This window comes from Ailuropoda melanoleuca, chromosome 16, assembly GCF_002007445.2.
Source record: "Ailuropoda melanoleuca isolate Jingjing chromosome 16, ASM200744v2, whole genome shotgun sequence".
Taxonomy (NCBI): domain Eukaryota; kingdom Metazoa; phylum Chordata; class Mammalia; order Carnivora; family Ursidae; genus Ailuropoda; species Ailuropoda melanoleuca.
In genome coordinates this window covers 74,110,414-74,132,658 of record NC_048233.1, presented here as the reverse complement: position 1 = coordinate 74,132,658, position 22,245 = coordinate 74,110,414, and the positions used below count along the sequence as shown (strand labels likewise).

The 22,245-nt window shown below is 47.7% G+C and overlaps 1 protein-coding gene across 3 annotated transcripts in view; it reads left to right on the top strand.

Annotated features, from left to right (window-relative positions):
• Window positions 1-14,620: 14,620 nt before the first annotated feature.
• Window positions 14,621-22,245, top strand: part of CHST1 (carbohydrate sulfotransferase 1) — a 101,379-nt gene continuing 93,754 nt past the window's right edge. For all 3 annotated transcript variants that reach the window (XM_034645416.1, XM_034645415.1, XM_034645414.1), the window contains exon 1: window positions 14,621-14,741. The gene's annotated coding sequence lies outside the window, so the exon portion shown is untranslated. The remainder of the gene's footprint in view (window positions 14,742-22,245) is intronic.

Genomic DNA, 22,245 nt, shown 5'->3' with positions numbered 1-22,245 from the left:
TTGCTTGTTAATTGGAGAACTTAATCTATTTACATTAAAGTAATTACTGGGAGGAAAGACTTCTATAATTTTGCTGTTTTTCTATATGTTTTATGTCATTTTTGTTCCTCAATTCTTTTACTGTTGCCTTATTTTGTAATTAGCCATTTTCCCCCTAGTGTGCTATCTTGGTTCCCTTATTTTCTCTTTTTCTGTATATATTTTAGTTTTTTTCCTTAGTGCTTATCCTCGGGATTACAATTAAAATCGTATTAAATCTACATTAAATCTAAACATCTAAACTAAATACCAATTTAGTTTCAAGAGTATAAAAACTCTGCTCCTCTATAGATCCATCCCCTTCTCCTTATATTGTTATTGTCACTAATTACATCTTTATACATTGAGTGCCCATTAATACAGATTTATACCTATTGTCTTATACCTTTGTCTTTCAAATCTTTAGGAAAGGAAAGATTATGAGTGAAAAATACAGAAATACTGCCTTTTATTTTAACCATTGTAGCTATTTTTACTGTTGTTTTAAAATTTCTTCAAAAGGCTTTGAGTCTAGGATCCTTTCATTTTAGCCTGAATGACTCCCTTTAGCATTTATTTTAGCGCAGATCTACTAATGATGAGCTCTTTCAACTTTTGTTTATCTGGGAATGTCTTAATTTCGCCTTCATTTTTTAAGGGATAGTTTTGCTGGATATAGAATTCTTGGTTGATAGTTTTCTCTTTCAGCACCTTAAATGTCATCCCAACTGCCTTCTGGCCACCATAGTTTCTAAAGAGAAATCAGCTGTTAATTTTACTGAGAATCCCTGTATGTAATGAGTCACTTCTCTTTTGCTGCTTTCAAGAGTCTCCCCCTTTGTCTTTGCTTTTTGACAACTTGACTGTAATGTCTTGATGTGGATGTCTTTGATTTTCCTGCTTGGAGTTCATTGAGAGTCTAGGGTTTGTATATTCTTGTCTTTCATCAAATTTGGAAAGTTATCAGCCATTATTTCTTCAAATATTATCTCTGCTCCTTTCTCTCTTTCTCTTTTCCTTGGAACTTCCATTATACATATATTGATAAGCTTGATGGGGTCCCAGAGGTCTCAGGCTCTGTTCATTTCTCTTGATTCTTTTCTTTTTCTGCCCTCAGACTGAATAATTTCAATTGACCTATCTTCAAGCTCATTGATTCTTTTCTTCTGCCTTTTCAAATCTACTCTTGAATCTTTCTAGTGGGTTCTTCATCTCAGTTATTGCATTTTTTCCAGCCTCCAAATTTCTATTTGATTCATTTTTGTAATTTCTGTCTCTTTGTTAGTATTATCTCTTTTGTGATACATCATTCTGGTTTCCTTTTGTTCTTTGCCTATGGTCTCTGTTAGCTGTCTGAGCATGTTTCAGGCAATTGATTGAAAGTCTTTTTTTTTTTTTAAAGATTTTATTTATTTATTTGACAAAGAAAGAGGCAGCGAGAGAGGGAACACAAGCAGGGGGAGTGGGAGAGGGAGAAGCAGGCTTCCTGCTGAGCATGGAGCCTGATGCGGGGCTCGATCCCAGAACGCTGGGATCATGACCTGAGCCGAGGGCAGACACTTAACAACTGAGCCACCCAGGCGCCCCTGAAAGTCTTTTTCTAATGGTTGGATTTTCTCAGGAATTTTTCTATTAGTTTCTTATTTTCCTATGAATAGGCCATAGTTTCTTGTTTCTTTGCATGTTTCATACTTGTTTTGGTTGAAAACTGGGTATTTTCAATAGTATAATGTGGCAACTATGGAAGTCACATTCTTGCTTTCCCTGGAGTTTGTTGTTCCTGCTTGTTGTGGTTGTGGTATCTCATTGTTATTTTAATTTGCAGTTCGCTGATGACATATGATGCTGAGTATTTTTTTTCCATATGCTTATTTGCCATCTGTGTATCTTCTTTGGTGAAGTATCTGTTTAAATCTTTTGTCCCTTTTTTAGGTTGGGTTGTTTGTTTTTTATTGACTTTTAAGAGTTCTTTATATATTTTCAATAGAATTCTTCTATCAGATGGGTGTTTTGCAAATATTTCCTTCCATTCTATGGCTTACCTTTTTATTCTCTTAACAATCTATTTGGTAGAGCAGAAGTTTTAAATTTTAGTGGAGTCCAAATTATCAATTTTTCTTTCGTGGGTTGTGCTTTTGGTGCTGTGGTTTTGGTGAGTGGGGATTCCTGTCCACATTTGATTGTTGAAAAAACAGGTTTAAAGTGACCTGCTCAGGGTCAGTCAGTGCCTGTGCAGGAGCCAAAATCCACCCGTTTCCTCATTCGGGACATTCTTCACACAAGAGGTTGCCGGGGGGGGGGGTGTGCGCGCACGTGTGCGTGCTTGCAAATATACAGGTGTGCATGCATTTGATGTTGAGAAGCAAGTGGACTGTTGGGTAAAAAGAAATATGGTTGAACGGTGAGATGCAACTTCTTACCTCTCAGAATAAAAACAAAAAATTAAAAAGCTGACACTAGGAAATGTTTGCCAGAACAGGGAGCAAGTGGGATTCTTATACACTGCTGGGAGGAAGTAAAATGGTACAGTCACTTTGGAAAGTAGTTTGGAAATTTCTTATATAGTTAAACATATGTTTCTCACATGACCCAGGAACTTACTGTTAGGTATTTACCCGAGAGAAATTAATAATTATATTCAGATTAAGACCTATGTAAAAATCTTCATAGAAGCTTTATTTGTAATAGCCAAAAATTGGAGACAGTCCAAATATCCATCAAGAGATGAGTGGATAAACACAGCATGGTAGTTTCGTACAATGGGATACTACTCAGTAAAATGAAAGACCTGCTTGCTTCAAGCAACAAAGTGGGTAACTCTCAAAAACATTTTACTGAGTGCAAGAAGATAGACACAAAAGGGTAGTGCCAGACATGTCATTTTATGTGAAATTCCAGAACAGACAAAACTAAACTCTGATTATAGAGAACAGATCATTGGTTGACTGGGGGGGGAGGGGGATGGGTTACAAAGAGGCACATGGATTGTTCTGGGGTGTTGGATGTGTTCAGTCTCTTATCAATGTCAATACCAATCAACACCTTGATCGCATGGTTGTTAAATGGATATATATATATTTGTCAGAACTTGAACTCTTGCACTTAAACACCTGTGTATTTTATTGTAAGCAATTTCACTTCAATAAAGCTGATACGAAAAGGTTGGTTGAAATAGTATTTCTGGCCTGTTTTTTAAGTATTAATTTTTATGCACCATGGAGTGGCCCTGAAACTTTAAAAGTGTATTTTAGCTTTTATTGGTATCTCTTTATGCTCCATCTCCGCCTCCAGACTTTTGGGTTTTTAATTTCTAAATAATTTTCCAGCAATTATGCATTTGTCTGACAAAGTTATAACAAATTGTAAAGTTTTCTCCCTAGGTTCGAGTGAATCAACCGAAAGGAATTTGGTTGGAAATGAATGTTTACAGCCATTAGATCATGTCTTGATAAGGTCGTTGCACCCTGGAGAGATTTTGCAATTTTCATATGCATTTTGAAAGCAATTCTGTCTGCTTTCTAGGTTGTTTCGTTTAAAAAATTCATTTCCAGTCATCCATGTCCACTTCACCTATTTAGCTATGTTTTCACAAATTCCACAGAATATTTCTCCTCTCTTCGAGAGGAAGACAGAATTGACAGTTCACAGAAACATCGCCAAACAAGCAGAGCGGGCATAATGAACTGAAAAGAGATTAGGACATTAAATTAACAAACAAAAATCCAAGGTCTGAAAGGGAACTATAACAATGCAAGAATATTGCAACACAAATGCATAAAAGATGATTTCATAAAGTTCCCCAATTCTGTCACTGGCTTGCTTTGTGACCTTGGGTAAGTTCAACCTTTTCCAGCCTCGTCTCCTGGCCTGAAAAGTGGGGACCAATAATAGAACCCACCTCATGGATTATTACGGGGATTAAATGAGAGCATTCATGGGAAATCCTAGATCCCAGTGACAGACAGAACAGGCATTTAATAAATATTTGCAATTACTATTATTGTTATTACCTCCATGGTGTATAATTACATTGGGGAAAAAATGTGGGTGGACCTATTGTCCATATTTTTTGTTATTTCACCGAGGGTCATGCTGGGGGTGTGGCTGGCTGGCTGGTGGCTTAGAAGGTGATGTTGTTACTGGTCTGCTGGAGGAAAAGGAAGGGCAGTTGCTGCACAGAGAAGGCTCGGAGGCTTAACTCTGAGGGCCATTTAGTCACTCAACCAACACAACTGATTCCTCAGTGTTCTGCCAATATAGCTCTGGGGTCTTGCTCACAGGTTAGTGGGGAGATGACACCGAGGTTGGGTTAGCCTAAATGGCCTCTAAGCTCCCGTCCACCCCTCAGATGGAAAAGGAGGTTCCCAAGGCTGAGAGTCACTTGATAGACACCTGAGCAAAATCGGGCTGGGAGCTGCCACTGGCCCCAGGCTGACCCACGCCTCCTGTGATCGTAGCAGCTCATAGTAGAAAGTGCTTGGGCCAGTTCTCATAGAGGAACAGATGCCTTCACCGGGGAAGTAGTGACATTTAGATCTGGCGGGGATGGACGGGGAGCACCTGGACACAGAGGAAGGAAAGACTTTTCAAGTGAAAATGAAGAGGCAGGAGAACAAGAGATGTATCTGGGAAACATCCAGTACTGTTTCTTGTATCATCGGACTTACCCCTCCCAGCCCAGAAGGGCTTCCTGGAGGAGGAGACATTTGGGGGCTGACATTGGGATCTGGGTTCAAGGAAATGACCACACTGCATTGTCACAGTCATCCTGCCTAGGAAGTGGGTGCTATTATGATTATTTTTCTTTTCAAGATTTATTTATTTATTTTGGAGAGAGGGGGTGGAGGAAGGGCAGGGGGAAAGGGAGAGAGAGAATCTCAAGCAGATTCCATGCTGAACACGGAGCCCCCAGCAGGGCTTGATCCCACGACCCTGAGATCACGACCTGAGTCGAAACCAAGAGTCTGACCATCAGCTGACTGTGCCACCCAGAGCCTGGGAAGTGGGTGGTATTATTATCCCCATCCTGCAGAGGTGGAAACTGAGGTGCGGAGAAGGGAAGTGCCTTGACTAGTGGCTTGCTCAAGGTCAGAATCCCAGCGGGTGGGTTCAGAGCCTGCCCTGGCTGTCCTTCCTCTCCTCCTTCCTAGGGCCTAGCCTTCCCTCTCCTGGGCCCAGGCTCTGGCCAAGCTGAGTGAGCCTTTCAGGATTTCAGGCAGGGCAAGGCCAAAGAGACAATTCACAGGAGTGGAACTGAGAGGTTGTGCTTGCAATGTAGTAAGTCTGTCAGTCTTATAAATGTTTGAAACCGAGAGATAGCTGTCCTTTGTCTCCCACCCCAACTTGGATCTCAAGCCCCTTCAGGCTCCATGTCTGGGAGAGGTAGCTGGGACAGAATGACGGACAACTTGGACCAAATGCTGATGGGAAGAGGGGGCAGGAGGAGACTGGAGGACGCCTTCGAGGGGAGCCCCCTCTTCCAGTCTTAAGAGAAGTGGACGTGGTGGGAGGATGGCTGGGTGCGGGCACCCACGGGACCTCTGCCGATGCTTCCTGCAAAGGGGCCCTGCCTGCAGGAGCATGAGGTGAGTGGCTGGAATGTTCTGAAGTCCACGTCTGCTATTGTTGGGTGGGGTTGCTCATTTCCACCCTTCTGGGGTTCAGGACCTAGCAAGGGAGATCACGCAGGGTGAGGTCACAGTTATGAGAATTTCAAGTATGTGGCTTTGGAGAGCTGCAACATAAAAATGCTAATAAATGTTTATGCACTGAGTTGGGAATCACGCGCAGCCCCTCAGTTAAAACAGATTGTCAGAATTGCAGTTTGCGGGAGTCGGAGGAGCTAAGTGAGTTGTTAAGTGGGAGCTGTAAGCCTGCCACGCCGCGACGTTGCTTTGGTTATGAAATAGAATCTATATGCGTGCACTTTTGTTTGCATGCATCCGAATTTCTTCTCATTTCTGTGGGGGATGCTGGAGACAACTGGGCCGTTTTCCCAACATTCACAGTTATTATAACTTTAAATCTTTTATCTGTATCCCGTAACAATGTCATCCAAGTGTTCTTTAAGTGGTGCTGCTGAAAAATGCACCTGAAAATCAATAACGCTGGAAAGGAAGTGAGATGTGATAAAACGTTATGAAGGAGGCCAAACCACCGGCAGGAAATGCTGCGCTGTTAATTTAGCAGAGAGCGCTCTGTGAAATATTAGAGATAATGCTGGGAAAATAAAAAGCAGCATTAAAGCAAAAATACGCCACAATGGGGGTAGATTTATGCAACGCAACCTTGCTACTTTGCATTCATTTCCACGGCAAAATTAGCCTGGAAATATGCATGTTTTGAATTATGCAGGATCTTCAGGAAGATATACTTTTGCACGAGGTAAGACCGCCCTGTTTCTAATCAGTGGGTGGTGTAATGGGCCAATTACGTTAGGGCTTTCTGACGCAGGGCAGTTTTATCTTCCGGTCCTGGCTTGTGCCTCAGTGACTCCATCTTTAAAATGGAACAGTCCGACTGGCTTATCTCGCTCTATTAGACTTTTTAGAGACAGGCACCATCCTATGAATGTTCCGAGGGTGTCTTTTCCCGGATGGAGTCCATAGTCCACACTGAGCTCATCTTTACTAAGCTCGCTTTCCCTTCACCCCCAGATATCACAGACTCCGGCCCTGGTGATGACGGGTGGGAAGGTTAGAAGGCCCACCGGGTGAGCAGGAGAAAGCCAGGTGCGATGGGGATCCAGCGCCACCAGGGGGCAGCACCAGCACACAGCTGAGGCCTACTCTCCCGGGTGCGGTGTCGGGAAGCATTCCACTCGCTGTGGCCGACCAGGAGCCAGGCACCTTGCTGGGTGCCAGGTATGGGGGCGTCGGGAGATGGGCTGGGGAACAGGACACCCCAGCCCCTGCTCTTACGAGGTTTACATTCTCCTGGAGGAGACAAAACGGACACTTAAGCATATTACTATAGGAGGCAGTTTTAAATAGCCGTAAGCAGCAATATCACGGCGCAAATAAAATAGTGAGAGGGTAGGATACCATCAGGGAGGCCTGTTTGGGGAAGTGACCGCTGACATGAGGTCTGCGTGGGAAGCAAGCGCAGAGATCTCAAGATCTAGAGGCAGGCAGATACAGGAAGGGTCTGTCTGGGGCCTCCAGAGGGACTGAGGAAGTGTGGGTAAGGGACAGCAGCTTCCTCACAGAGGAGGAAACCAGGTCACAGTGCATTAGGGGCAGTGTCTGACAAACCCGGAGGAGAACTTACCTTCTACACCCCTAATTTCCTTTGACTCTTCCTCTCCAATCGGTCTGGTGACAACAGGTTCCCCACCACTCCCCATTCTTGACCATCATCCCCATAGGGCGACCGGGCAGGGGTCACGGGCCGTGAGCTGGCACACGTCCTCTCCCACTCTGGGTCTCAGCTTTCTCAGTTATAAAACGCAGGGTCCCCCAAACCTCTGAGCTCTGGATTCTAAAGGAGCAGCTCGCAGGGGACTCCTGACTTCTGGTTCCTGCGCGCCCTCTTGTGGACAGCTTTGGAAGCACATGCTCAGCGGGAAAGGACCGTGGGGAAGAGGTCAGGGCCAGTTTCCAAGGGGCTGGTGGATTCTTAAGATATCGCTGAGTGAGCGTGCATACGTCTGGGTCTTTCTAAGTGTGCCGTGTTTGTATGCGCATGCATGCACGCATCTGTGCTCGTCTGTGCCCGCGTCTGTGTCTGTCGGTGTCTGTGTGTACAAGTCGGTGAGGATGTGTATTTCAGCAGCTGGGACACACCAGGACGATATGGAAAGTCCTCAGTCTTTCTCCCAAAGCCCTATCCACTCGCGCTGCAGCCAACCTGCTCCCCTTGCTTCTGTCTGAACCACCACCTGACTTCCCCCACTCTGGGATTCTGGTCTCTCTCCTCCCTCACTTCTCCCCTGCACTGTGTCCCTCAACGTCTTCGACTGTTTTTCTCTTTTGTGTCACATGAGGCTCATTTGAAATGTCACAGATTCTGCTCCGTTCTACCCGCTCGAACCATCCGATTCGCCCCTATTGAGTGGGGTTGATCACCCACTGCCCTATCGTGGGGTAGCAGACACACGTGTGCCCTGGAGGGGTGAGCAGAAAGCCAGGCGTGTGGTGGTTAAGACGCGATGGCATGTTAACCCAATGCTTTGAATTCCCCTTGCGCGTGCGTCATCTCATTTGAGTTCCGTGACAATCCTTCAAGCCTAGGCGAGGCGGGGCTTATCCCCATTTTACAGATGAGGACATTGAGGCCCAGCCAGGGAAGTGATAACAGGGAGCCCCGGAGTAACTCTCGAAGCAATACGCAAACGCTCTCACCCGGTTTTCGTCACACCCTCGGAGGTGTCATTATCAATTCCCTTCTTGAGCAGACAAAGACGTCGAGGCTTTCACATTAGGTGAGTGCCTGGTGCTGTCAGGCCGGGCGGCAGCACAGACAGGATTGGAACTCGGCCTGGAGGTTAAAGGCCGGCCATTCCGGCACAGCGGCCCTCGGGAGGGCTTCCCTGCCGTCCCTGGCTCAAACTCACTGCACACTGTTCTCTCCCCATGTCTCCAGGTCTCCTTGCCTAAGAACCTTCTCTCAGGGCCCCAGGTGGAGCCAGCCTCTGTCTGGCCTCCCTTGGTCCTCCCCGAGCGGGGGTGGGAGAGTAGACTCACCTGCGCTGCTTTCTGAAGCTGCTGGATGGGGGCTGAGCATTAATTATGCAATGACCTCTCTGTGGTGTGCCTAATTGCCTGATAACCGTAATCGAAGCTTATGGATTACACCAACATTATTGCCGGAGGTATTAAGGCAGTTCATGGGAAGCTGTACCCGCATTGCGATATTTGCTTCTGATCTGCCGGCTGGCCCTATTGTGAGCCCTTTCGTGGGGTTGGAGGAGGCTTAGGGGGTGCAAGGGGGCGGCAGGGGGTGAGAAATAGCACAAATATCACATCCCCTTTACTCCCGGAGGGCGCTGTATTCCTTGCCAAGAAACGCTGCATGGCAGGTGGCATTGTCATTTTATAAATGAGAAGGTAGCATAGGGAGGTTGAGATTTTCCCAGTTTTATTCGTGATCATTCCTATGGGCCTTTCCAGCGTCACCTGGGACATTTTGGAAAGGTGACTCTCAGGCCCCACCCTGGACCTCCAGACTCAGGATCTGCGTTTTAGTAAGATCCCCAGGTGAGTCATATGCATGTCCTAGTTTGAGAACAACCCAGAGCTGCTTTGTTTACTGATTTATTTATTTTGCCTACAGGGGATCCCTAGCGTCTTACTGGGGTAACAGCACCTTGATTTCCCTTCGGGGAAACAAGTCCCCCCCCACCCCATCTGAGGCCACAGTAATTGCTTTAGGGGAGTGTAGCGACCCCAAACCAGGCCAGTGAGTCAGTTCCAAGCTTTTTGAAGCACTATTGAGGAAGATACATCTGATCGGCTTATTTGGTGACCATCTTTCTTCCTTCCCTATGCCTGCCTGCCATGGCTCACTGCAGCTCCGGGAGTGTTCTTCCTGCCCAGGTGATGGTGGCCTTGGCCATCTGACTTGTTCCTGTCAACGGGATGTGAATAGAAGTGACAATGTACCAGTTCCCAGCTAGGCCTTAAAGAAGTGCCTCATGTTTCCACTTGCTGCTCTTGACCTTGACCTTCATCTGGAGTTCCATGGTGGAGAATGTGAAGCACATGGAACCCAACCTGAAGACTTGAGTCCAGCGTAACCCAGCTGATATTAGCCACACATACCCCCCCCCCCCCCCCCCCCCCCCCCCCCCAAACCCCCCCCGCCCTGCCCGCCACAACTAACCTATAAACTCATGAGTTCGAAATGAAGGATTGCTACTGCAAACAATTGTGATTTTCAGGGCTGTTGTTAGACGGCATCATTGCAACAGACACTTGACTGATAGAAAGAAGATGCGTTTTTTCCAGAGTTGCGAAGCTGAATCTGGACCAGGAGGGCAGAGCCTGACTAAGGCTGAAACCAGCACAGAAGGAAACAAAGCTAAGCTAGAATGAGAATCCTAATCATGAGGACAACCTTTGGTTTTGTGGATCTGGCCTTACCTGAGTTAGTCAAGACTTGTTAGTCCACTGCTCTAAACCAGAAAGGTAATTAGTGGCTCACATAATGCAAAAGATCAAAGCTGTTCCAGTTTCAGGTGAGGCTTGATCCAGCAGCCGACTGATGGACCAGTGTCTTTGTCTCTTCATTCTGCTTCCTTCGTGTTCATTTCATGTGGATGCGCTTCCTCTTGTTATAGCGTAATGGCTTCCTTACTCAGGTCTGATAGGAGAAAGGGATCCTTCTGGCAGCAAGGAACTTGCTTCTTTCCCAGGAGCTGGCAGCAAAAGTCTCCTCAAGCCTCATTGCCTCACATTGGGTCACACACCCAACCCCTGCACCATTCTCAGAGGCTGGGGAGATGGCATGTGCTCATCTGCGTAAGCTAACGGGGACGGGAGCAAGTGAGCTTTATAGAGCCACACGGATCCGCAAGAGAGAAGCAGGACTTGTGGACTATGGGGGAGGCGGGAAGCGCTGGCTAGGAAGGGGTATTAGTTTCCTAGGCTGCGGTAAAAAATAACCACAAACTTGGGGGGCTTCAAACAACAGACATTTATTCTCCCACAGTTTTGGAGTTTGAAAGTCTGAAGTCAAGATGTCAGCAAGCTTGGTTTCTTCTGGAGCTCCTGAGGGACAGTCTGTTGTACACACTTCTCTTAGCTTCTGGCGGTGGCTGGAAACACATGGCTTGTGGATGCATCGTTCGAGTTTCTGCCCCTCGTCATCACAGTGTCCTGCCTGTAGACTTTGTATGTGTCTCTGCAGGGCCTTCTTAGAAAGATGCTAACCTGTCGTCGGATTTAGGGCCCTCACTTAACTAACCACATTTGCAAAGAACCTATTTCCAAAGTCCCTCTCTGAGGTTCCAGATGGATATGAATTTTTGAGGAGCACTCTTCAGCTCAGTACAGAAGACAATCAGCAAATGCTCGCAGGATGATAATTCTATACAAAAATAGGATTATAGGAGCCGTTCTGTTAAAATTTTTTTTTAATTTTGAAATAATTATAGACTTACAGAAAAGTTGCAAAAATAGTACAGAGTATCCTTAATATCCTTCGCTTAGCTTTCCTTCATGTTACCATCTTGCATAACCATAACGCAATTATCAAAACTAAGAAAGTAACATTGCTATAATACTATTAGGTAACCTCCACACCAGATTCAAATTTCACCGGTTTTTCTATTAATAGCCTTTTTCTGTTCCAGGACCCGGTCCAGGATTCACGCTGCCCTTACTTGTCAGGTCTCCTTAGACTTCTCTGGTCTGGCCAAGTGTCTCCGTTCTCCTTTGTTGCTCACAACCTTAACACTTTTGAAGAGTACCCATTACTTATTTTCTAGAACATTCCTCCATTTGGATTTTTTTTTCATGACTATGACATTGTGCCTGTTAGGCAAAAATACTCAGAAGTAACGTGCCTTCCCAGGGTTGGGGGGGGTACACGACATTCATAGGTCTATCACAGGTGTCGTTAACCTTGGTCACTTGGTTTAGTTGGCATCTGGTGGGTTCCTCTCCTGTGAAGTTACTATCTTCCCCTTTGTAATTAACAAATATCTTGGCAGTGGTTGGAATTCTTCTGTCATAAAAAAGCTATGTTTTCTCCCCCATTCATGCTGTTTTTATCACTTTATTCCCCACTTGATACTAACGCTTAGATCCCTACATCTGGCCAGTAGCCCCTGTATGACTCTATCATGATTCTTACTCTTTTCTCAATTGCTAGACGCTATTTACTCATATTTTCCGAATTACAAACAACATGGCCGTAAATGTACTTGTAATTATTGTGGCCCCCTTCTGGGAGGATTTTTTTTGGGGGGCTGCAGTCCCCAAAATGGGACGTGTGAGGTCAGGGGTATGAGCATTTTTAGTTTTTAATAGATACTGCCCAATCGCCCCTCAAAGAGATTGTACCAGGCAACCATACCATCCAGTGTATGAACTTCATTCATTCATTCATTCATTCAAGGGGCTCGCCATTGCTCAGACTTGCAGAGGGCACACAGTGGGTACGTGAAGCCCCTCGGCAACTCCCAGAACCTTTACCATCTTAGCTCCCTCCTCCCGGGCCCTTGATTCCTTTTCCTGTCTCATCGTCTTTGGCATGGATAGAGTCCCCGTGTACAATGTTTCAGAAGAGAATCTTTTTTTTTGTTTTTTTTGAGAAGGAATTCATACAAAATCCACTCTTCTAAGGAGTACAATGTAGTGGGTTTTTTCGTGTATTTACAAGGTTATGCAACCATTCCCACTATTTAGTTTCAGAACATTTTCCCACCCCCCAAAAAAGAAACCCCGTCCCCGTTAGCAGCTACTCCCCCATGACATCCTACTTTGAGCCCATGACAAACACTAATCTATTTTCTGCCTCGATGAACTTGCCTGTTCTGGACATAGAAATGGAGTCAGGAAATACATGGCTTCTTTTCATTTAGCATCGTATTTGGCGGGTTCATTCGGATCACAGCCTGAATCAATAGTTCATTCCTTTTTTACGACTGGATACTATTCCCATGCATGGCTGTATCACATTCTGTCTATCTGTTCATCAGTTGATGGACATTGGGTTGTTTACGCCTTTTGGCCTCTGTGACTAATGCTGCTATGCACATTCATGCACAAGCTTTTGTGTGGACATAGATTTTACTTTCTCATGGGTATACACCTATGAGAAAAAGCACTGGGGCATCTGGTAATTTTGTTTAATTTTTGAGGAACTGCCAAACTGTTTCCAAAGTGGTTGCGTCATTTTATTGTCTTTTTTAAAAAAAGATGTATTTATTTATTTGAGAGAGAGAGAGAGAGAGAGTGCACAGGGGGAAGGGCTGATGGGGAGAGAGTCTTTTAAGCAGACTCCATGCTGAGCATGGATCCTGACGCGGGGCTCGATCTCATGACCGTGAGAGACCCTGAGATCACGAAACAACCTGAGCAGGAGCTAAGAGTCGGATGGCCAGCCGAATGAGCCACCCAGGAGCCCCTTATTGTCTTTTCAATTCTAGCCATCCCAGTGGGCGTGCAGTGAGAGCTCACAGCGGTTTAAATGTACATTTCCCGGATGACAAATGAGGTCAAGCATTTTCTCGTGCACTTGCTGGCCATTTGAATATCTTCTCTGGAGAAATGTCTGTTCGAGACCTTTGCCCATTTTAAAATTGGACTGTCTTTTTATTGTTGACTTGTAACAGTTCTTTATATATTCGGGAAACTAGACTGTTGTCAGATATGTGATTTGCAGACATTTTCTTCCCTTCTGTGGCTTGCCTTTACACTTTCTTAATAATGCCCTTCGAAGCACAGATGTTTTAAATCTTGATGAGTCCAATTTGCCTATTTTTTTTGTTGTTGTTGCCTATGCTTTCAGTGTCATAGCTAAGAAAACATTGCCTAATTCAAGGTCATGAAGATTTACAACTATATTTAGAGCAGTGCACTTTTCTTTCTAAAGTTTTCATTTAAATTCGAGTGTAGTTAACACACAGTGTGATAGTAGTCTCAGGTGTCCAGTGTAGTGATTCAGCACTTCCATACATCACGCGGCGCTCATAGGACAGGTGCCCTCCTTAATCCCCATCACCTATTTCACACCGCCCCCCACCCCCGCCACCTCCTCTCTGGTCACCATCAGTGTGTTCTCTATAGTTAAGAGTCTGTTTCTCGGTTTGCCTCTTAGAGCAGTGTACTTTTTAATATTACTTTTTTGACCACTACCCATGGAAAAAAAACAGCATGCCTTGAGATCTAGAATCCCATAGTGGATGCATTCCCATACATATATATATGTTTCATGTTTCATAAAAATTTCGTAAAACAATATTCTTCCTATTTTCTATCCCATTCTGTTTTGTTAAAAACGAGGCTGGTCAAGACCCACTGAATGGATCTTGCGACTCATTTATTGGCTGAGCCCTGCAGTTTAACAAACTACCGCTGAAGAGCTTACAAAGGGCTCTCGCGTACCTGACTTCATTTTCTCCTCAAGGCAAATGGGGAGGCAGGCGATATTGGGTCTGTTCTACGGATGAGGAAACTGAGGCTCAGAGGGCTTTAGTTACTTCAGGTCATATGGCTGACCCTTGGAATGGCTGGAATTCTAATGCGTACTTGCCCGTGTGTGTCTTTGCATTCAACGTCCTCGTGGTGATTCCCGCTTAAGAATTCCCTGTGGTGGTTTGTTAAAAAATGCAGATTTCCAACCTCTGCGTGCAGATTTCCAACCTCTGACCGCCTCTCCTGGAACAGAGGACAATGAGATTAACTGGAGTTTGCAGAAGGGACACAGATCTAGGACTCAGGACGCCTGGTACTCCCCTTGCTAGCACTGGCCTGGGCTTTCATGAATGTTCCCTACCTCTGACTGAGTACTTACTGTGCTGGCCTGGGGAGATGTCAGGGGACAAGAATGCAGCCAGGCCTGGAGCTCAGGAGCTCACGCTCCAGTGAGCACATTGATGAGGTGATGGGATTGGAGTTTTAGAGGTCGCTGACTCTGGTCAGAGCCAAGAAGCAGTAATGTTCTGTTTGCCTGACCGTGTTTGTTCATTCTCTTGACCGGCAAGCCAACGTATACAGATAGGAAGATTTCATGCGATCATTTGATTTCTGGCATTTCTTGAAAAGTCCAATGATCCGGTGAGCCTGGGCTGGTGTTGTTGCATGGCTGTGGTGGGCTGGGGTTGGGCTGGGTCTGTACCTGCTCAGTTATCAGCCACCCCGACTCCCTGCTGTCTTCTAGCCCACCAACTCCTTCACAGCCCGCCTCACTCCTGCGGGCATGTCACAGTGTGGCCCCCCAACTCCACAGTGCCCAAAGGCCCTCCCTGCTCTCCCTCTGACACAGTAGATTTTCTCCAGCCACCCTTGTCCCACATTTGGGGGCCCCTCAGCTTTCCCTCTGTCCTCTTCCCCATGCTCTCTCTTTTCTCCCTTTCCCTCGGCTGTGTGCTTTTCTCACAGAGAAGACTGGGGTGATCGAAAACCCACAGGCTCTGGAGTTAGACGGCCCCAGGTTTCAGTGCCAACCCCATTGTTTGCTCACCTACTGACCTTGGGCAAGTGATCAAACCTCTCTGTGAAGTAACCTCTGTTTTCACATCTGTAAAATAGGGAGAACCCTTCTCACCCACTCCTGAGGTTTCTTTCCTTCACATAGAGGAAGCATCCATTTGAGGAATGTTCTGGGCTTCTCCCACCCCACCCCAGTCTTCCCCTGGAAGGAGGGGTGACATGTCATTGGTATACTGGGGATGAAGTTGCTGCCACGTGCAGTCCCCCTTCTCTCTTTGGGGATCTGCCCATGCGCAGAGGGCATGCATTCTCCCCAAGTTTCACAGGGCTCTGTCTCCGCCAGGGGAGGCTGAGTGGTGGGGCACACACAGTCTAGGAATGAGTGTGTTTGTCTGATCCTTGAGTTCCAAATTAGGAAACTATAGAGCTAAGACATCGTACGTATCCCCAGTCAGCCCTCCCAATAGTCAAGAGTCCATTTGAAATTCGTCTGCGTGGGTCAGCCTCTCTGTTGGCTCTGAAAAGAGGCTGGGAAGAGGGGCTTTCTTCGCTGAGTCCCCTCAGACCCCCTCAGACAGTAGTTTCTTTGGAAGTTCTTGTGACGGCCAGGGCATGATATAGAAGGTGCTCAATAAACAGCAATTGTTCTTTTAAAAAATACTGCTCATCCAGTTTTAGTTCCTACATTCGGAAATCGGAGAGTAGGGCCAGTGCCGGGGGCGGGGGGTGGGTTCCAAGAAACAGGAAGAAATGGGGAGATAAGGAGGAGAAAGCAGTCTTGATAATACTTTGCTTGAAAACTGCCTTCCAGGGTCCTCAGAAGTGAATGCAAATTGCATGCAAATCTCACGCATAGTTATTAGCAGCCCTCCTCAGGAAGTCTGACGATGTGGCCCTGGGGAAAATTTGGGTGGAGGTCACTGGATTCCAGGGAGTTTGTGGTCAGAACCAGGGGAGCAGTTGCCTGGGAACAGTGTGGATGGAGGGGGTGGGGGGAAGGGTAGTGGTGGGCAGAAAGGGAGGGATGGATAGGGTGGGGCTGGGCCCTCCGGAGTGGGATGGGGGTGGAGGTGGGGGGTGGGAGGAGGCCGCTCACGATGGGGACAGAATCCTGTGGGAGGAGGGACACCTGAGTGAAGGCACCAGTGGCCGCCATGGCAAGGGGTGGCTCGCAGTCCCGTATCCTGCACCCTGCATCAGCCAGCAGCGGCGGGGCTCCACCTGGGTCCCAGGTCTGCTCCTTAGCCGTTCCTGAAGCTTGGAAGCACAGTGTGGGATACTGGATCAGGCAGGGGTCTGGCGTCAGACAAAGCTCATTTACTTCTGGATGCATGTCACGTCCAGCTGTGTGACGGTGGGCCAGTTACTTAGCCTCAGTTTCCCCTTCTCTCCCTCAAAGAGTACTCATGAGACTTGTGGAAGATGAGAAGCAGCGAGGCCTGGGAGGGAAGGTTCGCAGCCAGCGTGACTTGTTATGATAGCCGCCCCAGAACCGTCACAGCTCAGCTTCGATCTGCTGGGTCTGCATTTAATCCCAATGCGCTCCCTGCGTGTAGACACCACAGTGGTCCCATTGCACAGGTGCGGATGCTCGAGTCCAGGGAGGTTGAGAGCAAGGACAGAGTCAGCTTTGCACTTGGGCCTGTGCTCTCTCTCACGATACTCTGTTGCCTCCTCCACAAATGTTAGATCGGGGCGGGGTGGCGGGGAGAGGTTCTCATAGTTAGGCAATCTCTTCATTTTATAAAGGAAGTGAAACCCAGAGAGGCTGGGTGACTCGCCCACAGTCATTCAGCTAGTTGGAGGTGGAGCCAGAGCTAGACCCCTGCGTCCTGACTGTGGTCATGCTTTCTTGCCCGCACATAGCATTCAAGACCCACCCTCCCAGCCTGACAACCACGGGGGGCGGGGGGGGGCTCTGGTTTGTCTTCTCTGAGCACAAGAGAACCGGGGCCCATCTTGGGGCACCAATTACAGGAGGTGGGTGTTGGGAGCCCCTGGGGCCACAGTCTTGTCTCTCCTGGGTGGGGCCGGGGGTGGAAATTGCAGATCCTAACAGGCCAGCTGGAGGGTCCAATGGAGGCCTGCTGGGAGCTTTTGGGGGCTTCCTGCTCACCTCCTCTTCCTCTCCCCCTGGGTCTCTCTGCCCCCACTCCTCAACTGCCCCTTCCCCTTTCCCAGCTCAGAGGCTGTCAGTGTTTGGGGGAGATTATGCAGTGTTGACATTGGAATATGAATTAGGCCGCAACGGCAGCCAAATATTGGAATTAGGGAAAGCAGGAGCCCAGGCTGGGATCCAAGAGTGGCTGGAACATCTGTGTCTTGACTGTTCCAGATGCCTGACCCTGCCGCCCACCTAAAAACGGTCGGTCTCAGAGCCACAGACAAACTTTGCCACAGCCAAGGTTTGGTCCTCCAGTGGCCAGCTGGGAGTCCCAGAGACCTTGGCCTCATCAGCATTCTCTGTTCCGAGGCCCAGGAGCAGGCAGATGCTTCTGTTGTGATTTGAGGGACAGACGGAAGCCTGCCCACTGCCCAAGGAAGTATCCTGCTTTGAAGTGTCTGCAATCTCCCCTTTAGTGCTGTTTCTACTGGTCAGGTCAGTATTTGTCAACATGTGTTTCATGGACCCCCAATTCTGCAGACTGTTATTAAGTTTTCTGTAAAAGGGGGTTTCATGGCCATGATTAGGGAATGCTGTGTTAAACAGAATTACTGCAAGACTTCTCAGAGCCTTTGATAATTTAAGAAGCATTGTGATTTTTCAAAAGGGGGATAGAGTTTGTAGTATTTCCCAAACTTGCTTGACAGGTAACCCTTTCCTTACGCAGAAATGTCGGGGCTAGGGTTAACAGATCTTGCTATAGCCGAGCACCTGCTGGTACCACTATCCAGGGGCTGGTAGGAGGTAGGCGCTCAATGCACATGGGTTGAATCAGAATCTCTTTAAACCTGTTTCTTGCATCTGTAAAATGGAATAGCTGCACCTGCCCTGTGTGTTTATTTAATTTATTTTTTTGGTCAAATGGGAGGACGTCATGTGTAGAAGTGCATTTCGAACTGCAGACGTGCACGCATTTCAGGGATGATACTGATCAGCCCTGTTTCTTCTTTCAACTAATCTAATAAATGGAGACACACTGGCAGCTTGGTGATAATGCTCCCCCAGGGGCTTTTACTTTCCTCTCCAGGAAGAGGCCCCATTTAATGCAGCATTTGTCAGTATAATTCTGTGCTTTCATTAGCTTCTCACGTGGGATCCTTCTATGACGAGCTCAAGGCCAGCTTACCGAGTGGTGGGAAAGGAAGGCACTAGATTCCAGGGCTTGACTCCTGAGTCCGGAGCTCTGTCTGAGCCACTGTGATGCCTGTCTGCTGGCATGGGGCAGGGGCAAGTGAGCCAGGTGCCAGAGGCACTTCCTGGACCAGCTCTTGGGGCCACCGTGCCCACTAACCTGCCATCCTTCCCAGTGCCCCAGCACTGCCCAAGCCCCCTGAGTCATCCATGCTTGAGTCTGTTGCCCTGAACACTCCCCCTAAAGAGGCCCAGATCTCTGAGTGTGACCTTTGCTGCCCGGACATCAAAGGGGGTTGTCCCCTTCCTCCCTCTCTTCTTGCCCATCTCCCTCAGTGGGTGTCTTCTGATTTAGAAGCTAAAAAAGGCTATGTTATAGAAGGGCTGAGCCACCTCTTCCAAGAGGCCCAGAGAAAACTCAAAGTCAAAAAACCAGCGGCCTGGAATCTCTCATTTCTCCTAGCTAGGGCTCAGTTTCCCCACCTGTGAGTTGAGGAGTCCCATCCAGCTTTGACAGAATGTAAGTCTATGGATCGATAAACAGCATAACCTCCTGCCCTTCTCACTTACGAAACGTCTCCTGCAATCCCCTCTCCTCCCATCTGTCCTCTGATGGGGCTTCATCATCTCTCCCCTGTGGGATTCCGGCAGCCTCCTGGGGTGTCTCCCTGTCTCTGGTACTTGCCCACACACCACGCTAGAGCCAGAAAGATCTGGGCGCTGTTCTCCTCATGTCCTTCTCCTGCTTTCAATACTGGGATGACTTCCTACTGCCCCCGGGAAAAGTCAGTGGCTCCAACCCATCCCCACTACCTCCACACAGAGACCAGTTGGGATTCCTCTAACTCCCACGCTTCCCAGGCTTTGCTCTTGCTGTCCCTTCTGAACCAGATGCCTTCTTCCTTCTCCTTCTGATGAAACTGTAGGTGACCTACAAGACCTCACTTCTTCCCACCCTCTTTTCCTCTCTTCGCCTCCCTAGCGCTCCTGTTGTAAACACCTCTCTGACGTGGTTCCACTGGATTCTAACCAGCCATGTCCAGACTTTTCACCTCCGTAAATCTCATTCTAGTATCAACCATCCTCTATAGTCTCCCGTATTGAGAGTTTCCTTTAAGTTATCAAAGTAACACACGCTCTTGTAACATATCCCAGTGGTTCCGAAGTGGAAGTGACATTTCCCCCCTTTCTGCTCCTGTTGTTCAATCCGCTACTAATGCTAACACTGCTTGTGTTACCCCCACACCTTCGTCCGTGTATTCAGCATATACGGACGCACCCCGATCTGTGGGACGAGCTCCCACTGTGTCGCCTTCCCCACCGCTACAAATGCCGCTGCAATGACCACCTGCAGATGTAGATATTTCCGAAAGTAGAGTCTTAAAAATGGGATTGCTGGATCACAGAGGATGTCTACTCAGAATTGTCATGGGTACTGTCAAACTGTCTTCAGAAAAGGTTGAGCTATTTACCCCTCCCAGCAAGAGTCTTGCCCTGATGTTTCAATGTCTGTCTCCTTCCCGTGAGAACAAAGCCTGGGTCTTATTTATTGCAGTGTCCCTGGCACGTAGTAGGCCAGGGAAATTCTTCTTGAGTCAATCAATAGGTTCCCAAGCCCTGGCCCTATTTTCAAGATGCCCATCTGTCTCTAAGAAGTCTGTGATGTCAACCATGGGATCAGGAGACCTTGACCTTTCCATTCTACTCTCTGGATTGCAAAGAATCTAAGGAGTCCTGGGTACCTCTTTGAAAGTGTGGAGTGTGTGGTTTTTGTCTTCATAGCTGGCCTCGAGGATCTGGGTTGCCATGGCAACTCTTGAGCAGGGCCCCCTTTTCCCTTCCCTCCATCTTGGGAGGCCTGGTTGCCATAGCAACCACGGGTCCACTCCTCTTCCCCCAACCCTGCTGCAGGGCCTCCATCTTCCCTGTGTGGGTGTCACAATTCTCAGGTCTGGAGCAGCCTTGATGCCACTCGACCCACGCACGTTGGGGCCTTCCTGAGAGGAGATCTGAGGGGGATCATTCCTGGGGAGGGGTGGCAGCAGAAAGTAGCATGGCCACTGTGAAGGTTGGAGGGCCCAGACGAGGGAAGAGTGAGGACCCTGCCCCTTCCAAGCCTAGTAGGGTCACTGTTGCCTGTGACGTGAAGATGGGGTTCAGGGGTGGTTTGGGGGATCAGCAAGCTGGAGGGGCTGTGTGGCTCTGCTTGTCAACACTCCCACTTTAGGTGGCAGAGCAGACGGAGTGGACACCACCAATTGGGCCCTCAGAGGGGGAGGGTCCTTAGCCTTGGAGGAAGCAGGAGACCTGGGCCATGGGGCCTCTCACAGGCCCTGCCACGAGCACCCTGGAGTTTACTGAGGCTTAGAATGCTTGGAATAGAGGCCTGAGGAAGGGAAACATAATACATTTATTAACACAATGGACTACTTTGCGCCCAAATTAAAGGACTTTTGAGGGTTCTGTTGACACTTGGAAAGTACTGCTAGGAGAAAAATAGCAGGACCCAAATTGCTATGTGGATAGTGACGGCAACTGCATGATACCAGTGTGGACTTCTCAGAGACTGGAATTTGGAGGAGTGCAATATAAATGCAAATAGAGTTTCCCCACACCTGCTTCTCCTCTAGCATTCCTCCCTCTCTCTGAACAGTCCTGCCACCTGCTCTGTCGCCCAAACTAGCAACTTGGGATTCAAACTAGACTCCTCCCACTGCCCTCATGCCCAATTCCTACTAGTCACAAGTCCTGGCGATTCTGTATTTGATCTTATTCCCCCTCATGTGGTGAATGCCTTGAATTTACCTCCTTGCCATCTCTCATGTGGAAACCATTGTCCTGTCCCCCAGTGCATCTCTCTCCCCTTAGGTGCGTCTGTCCCCCTGCTCCCTCACCACATCTGCTCTGCTGCTCCCCGAGTGGCAAACCTGGTCATGTGACTCCTCTCTCTTATGTTTCCCATTTGCTCCGGGATCAAAGACAAAATTCTTGGCACACAAGACCCTTATTTCCTTAGCGCCCACCCAGCTTTTTCTCCGCTGAACCTTGCTTCCAGCCATGCAACATTGTAGCCATTCTCTTTACTCTTCTTGCCTGTGAACACACAATTCTCTCTGCCAGGAATGCTTTTCCCTGCCTCATCTGCCTGGTCAGCTCCTAGACACCTTTGAGATTTAGCTCAAGACTTTTCAAGGTAATGGAACAAACATGTTTCCACTCCGTGTTCCTCCTAAGAACTACAGAAACCACCAGGAGAGTAGGAACAGAAGGCTGAATCCTATCTTTGATGGAACCATACTCCCAAATCTCGATACATGGAGGGGAAAAGCTTCTAGGAAAGGGATAAATGACTTAGCAGAGAGGTGGAAGATTAAACCTCTGGGTTTATGGGTTTATGGGTAGGGAAAGCAAGCTGATTTCTTCTACAGTAACCCAAAGAGGGTCAGGGATTAGAGGTACCAGGTGCCACAGGAAGTGGGATAGAGGTAGGGGCTAACAACAGGGGAGAAGTTTGAAAGTCTATTAAATTTGTTTTTAAAGATTTTATTTATCTATTTGACAGAGAGAGAGAGAGAGAGAGACAGCCAGCGAGAGAGGGAACACAAGCAGGGGGAGTGGGAGAGGAAGAAGCAGGCTCCCAGCGGAGCAGGGAGCCTGATGCGGGGGTCAGTCCCAGGACCCTGGAATCATGCCCTGAGCTGAAGGCAGACGCTTAACGACTGAGCCACCCAGGCGCCCCTGAAGTCTGTTAAATCTTATAAAAAAGGTTTATAAGGGGAAAGGGTGAGTAGTCCTACAGAAAGCAGGGGGATTGAGTCTGCAGGTAAACTGAGA